The sequence below is a fragment of the Ailuropoda melanoleuca genome, chromosome 2 (assembly GCF_002007445.2).
Source record: "Ailuropoda melanoleuca isolate Jingjing chromosome 2, ASM200744v2, whole genome shotgun sequence".
Taxonomy (NCBI): domain Eukaryota; kingdom Metazoa; phylum Chordata; class Mammalia; order Carnivora; family Ursidae; genus Ailuropoda; species Ailuropoda melanoleuca.
The window spans coordinates 110,760,511-110,764,398 of NC_048219.1; the positions used below are offsets into that span (position 1 = coordinate 110,760,511).

The 3,888-nt window shown below is 37.2% G+C and overlaps 1 pseudogene; it reads right to left on the bottom strand.

The window, feature by feature from the left end:
- Positions 1 to 677: 677 nt before the first annotated feature.
- On the bottom strand, positions 678 to 1,353 carry LOC100483367 (annotated as a pseudogene).
- Between the last annotated feature and the right edge of the window lie 2,535 nt (positions 1,354 to 3,888).

The following is a 3,888-nucleotide window of genomic DNA, read 5'->3' on the forward strand; positions in this document are numbered from 1 at the left end:
TAATTTCCTACAGCTATTCGTCATAGTAAATATTTAGGTACATTAATTTAAAAGACTGTACATAGTGTAAAATATGGCAAAAATGAGGAGCTATTAAATGAATATAAAAACTCTCAAGGGGGTTTTATTTTAGGCAAAGTTGGTAATTAGATGAATTTATAAGAGGGGTAAACTGGCTCTTTTAAGGCAGAATTTTTCCAAAGGGAAAAATGCAGAGCAGGTAAAAAGGAAGCAAAGATTCACTAGAGCAATTAATAAATTTGAACCCATATTACATATTTTAAAATGACAACAAAAAAGATCTTTTACAAGTGAGATTAGAAGGAAAATACCAATAGCTAACATGTATTAGTGTGCTGAACCCTTAGTTTCTGTTCTAGTCACTCTGTTTTGTTGTTGTTGTTTCTTTGTTTTGTTTCATTTTATTTTTAGAAACTTGTCAACCTTATTTCCATTTTGTTTATCTCTATGGAAGAGCAGCTTACAACCGACCACTCAGTGGTTGTTCCTACCCATTCAGGGGCCTGAGAGGTGTTTGCTGCAGACCAGTTTTCAGGGGCCGGCTGAGCACTCCAGTTTTCAGTAGGAACTGCTGGGTAGGCACAGAGGACACCGGCATACCTTCAGACCAGTCTGTGATTTCAGGTTGATATTTAGCAGTGAATTCAGGAGCTGGAACAATCCATTTCACCCTAAAATTCCTCCTTGGTCACAGCCTTTTCAGCAGCAGCCTGCTCTTTCTTTTCAATCTCTTCAGGATCTCTGTAGAAGTAGGACTCAGGCATGGCCTCCCATGGGTGTCCACAGGAAATGGTGCCACGTGTACACAGAACTTCTCAGGCCAGCATCCACCACATCAGACCCACTGAGTGAGTTTCCTTGTTGTTGCAAGGGATGGCAATGTCCACACAGCACAGAGGAGAGTATGTTACACAGCGATGGTAGGCAGGTTTACATAGTTTACCTCTGTGAAGGGCTGGTGGTCAGCTCTAGGTCCCTGCTCCAGGAAGGCTGCCTGGATCTGGTTAGTGAAGTTTCCAGGAGTGAAGCGGCCAGCAACAGGAGTGGCTCCAGTTGCAGCAGTAAACTTCAGCACAGCTCGCTGGCCAGTATTCCTGGATGATATGACACTGACATTAGCTGGGTTTTCAGTGCAACAATGGCAGGAGCTGCCAGCAGAAGCTTCTCCCTGCTTCTCTTCAGATTTATATTGTAGTTGCCATCACTTTTCCTTTTGTATATGTACTGTTCCATTTGGAAGTTAAGGTTGGTGCCACCTAAGGGGGTTCCTGCTGCAAGAAATTTGAGGACATCCTTCTCCTTCACTTGCAGAACATCAAGGGCTCCAGACATTGTGAAAATTTCCCTTTAAGTTCCGATGGGAACACAAAACAACTCAGCAATGCTGTATGGACCCCTCCCCGGGTAGCACTGGAAAAAAAGTTTCATTTAGTCTTCACAACCTTTCAGAATCAGCACTGTTATTATCTCTATTTTGCAGACAAGGAAACTGAGTCACAAAGACTCAGAAAAACTTGAAGTTCATCAGGTAGGAAGTTGTCATTAGATATTCTGGATCCAGAACCACTATGATATCCCTACTATAGCAAATATTTTTTAAAATCATATTTAAAATGAAAAAGTAGGGGCACCTGGGTGGCTCAGTCGTTAAGCATCTGCCTTCGGCTCAGGGCATAATCCCGGTGTTCTGGGATTGAGCCCCACATCAGACTCCTCCACCGGAAGCCTGCTTCTTCCTCTCGCACTCCCCCTGCTTGTGTCCCCTCTCTCGCTGTCTGTGTCTATCTCTGTCAAATGAGTAAATAAAATCTTTAAAAAAAAATTTTTTTTAAATAAATAAAATAAAAAAGTAACGACATTCTGTAAATTAGTCAGACAATAATGCCTATTATATCATGTATCATTCAGAAATTTGGAAATGAAAGGAGAGACAGGGAAAAGAAGGAAGGAAGGCAAGTATGTTAAGTGATGAATCACTAAATTCTACATCTGAAAGTAACATTAAACTGTATGTTAACTAACTGGAATTTAAATAAAAATTTGGAGAAAGAAAAATAAATAAATAAATAAAACAATATTGAAAAAAAATAAAATAAAATAGAAAAAAATTATTTAAGCTGTCTCCCTAGAAAAATCCTTGGTGTGCGATAATCTAAATAAATGAAAATTATTTTTAGTTATTTCTGGTTATCCTAAGGAACATATGTGTGTATGAATGCACACACACACATCCTGTAATTATATTTCATGTACATATATGTACATAATCTGTATGTAATACATTGCACACACATGAGTGTCATATATAATACATGGCATGACATATGTACATACATATAGATTAATGCATATATCAATACTTAAAAATATTCAATAAATATCTGTTGAGTGAATGAAAGAATGAATATATACATACTTGCTTTTTGGAAGCTATACATGCACTGTTCAAAAACCTTCAATAAAGAGGGGCCTGGGTGGCTCAGTTGGTCAAGCATCATCAGCCACTTGATTTTAACTCAGGTCATGATCTCAGGGTTGTGAGATTGAGCCCCGCATCAGCCTCAGCACTCAGCTGAGAATCTACTGGAGATTCTCTACCTCTGCCTCTCCCCCAACTCATGCTCTCTCTTTCTCTCAAATAAATAAATAAATACGTAAAAATTTACATGACTCCACCCAAAGCAATACAATAGATGTTACCGAAAGAATGAGACTTTTTGTTTTTGTTGGGGGGGGGGGCTGTTTTTGTTTTTGTTCGGTCAAAAGGCTCATCCCATGAATGTCCAGTTCCCCATATTAAGTAGATGGAAAATCAGAGGTGAGAGCATCACCACAGTCACTAAAGACTCAAGACAGCTATCTATATCTCTTACTTTTAAACTTAAGTGTCATCTTCCACAAAACTCTTTCATTTACTCTGTAGATATCTGTCTCGACAATCATGCAGCCATAATTTAAGTAAGTATTAAAACTAAAATCCTCTTAGAAATAATCTTTCTCCCCACTCTTCTTTTTTCCTTTCAGTAATTACTGTACCTGTGGGCAGGTGGTAGAAAGGGTATGATGTATTTTAACAGGTTTTTTTGGTTTCATGATTAACTGATACAAAACTGAAGTGTTGCCCCTCTTACATGTAATCAAGTAAAGATTATAGTTTTGATTAGCCATTGAATAAGTCCAGAAACATAATCAGATACTTGCCTATTTTGTCAACCTCTGATTTAGAGTCTTTATTGCAATTGAATGGCCCTAATCGACTAAGAAATAAGATATCTGATTTAAGTAGACAAGGAATAAAATGGTTTTGCTATGAAAAGTTTCCTTCTCACTTATGCAAAGAGATGAGTTAAAACCTTCTTAATGGTCCATTAAAGACCATAAGCATTTGATATGTAAGGAAAGATGACTTTCAATGTTCTGATATAAGTTAGAATCCTTATTTTATCATCTCTTTTTTCTCAAATCAATCAAAAATATTTCTTGGACTCTTGTAATATAAAACATCAAAGGAGGAAGAATCATAATCTCTACTTAGAAATGTTCATCTCATTAGAAAAATAATACAACTAAGTAAGAAAAAGTAGAAAATTAAAATTTCTACTGAAGTATAAAATTGTGCCATATAGACAATAAATCTTCATCTTCTATTTGTGTCACTCCTAAGAATTTTTTATTCTTTTAATAGCTCCTCTCTCTTCCAATATTGGGTATTTTTAGGGCTAATTTTTCCACCCTTTTCTCTGCACACTCCTTCAGTGATCTCATCCTTTTCCATGGCTATGGAATCATACAGATTTGGTGCTTCCTGAATGTACTTGCCCAGTACAGACCTCAGACATGAGAGCCTATTCTATACTTCTGCTTAAA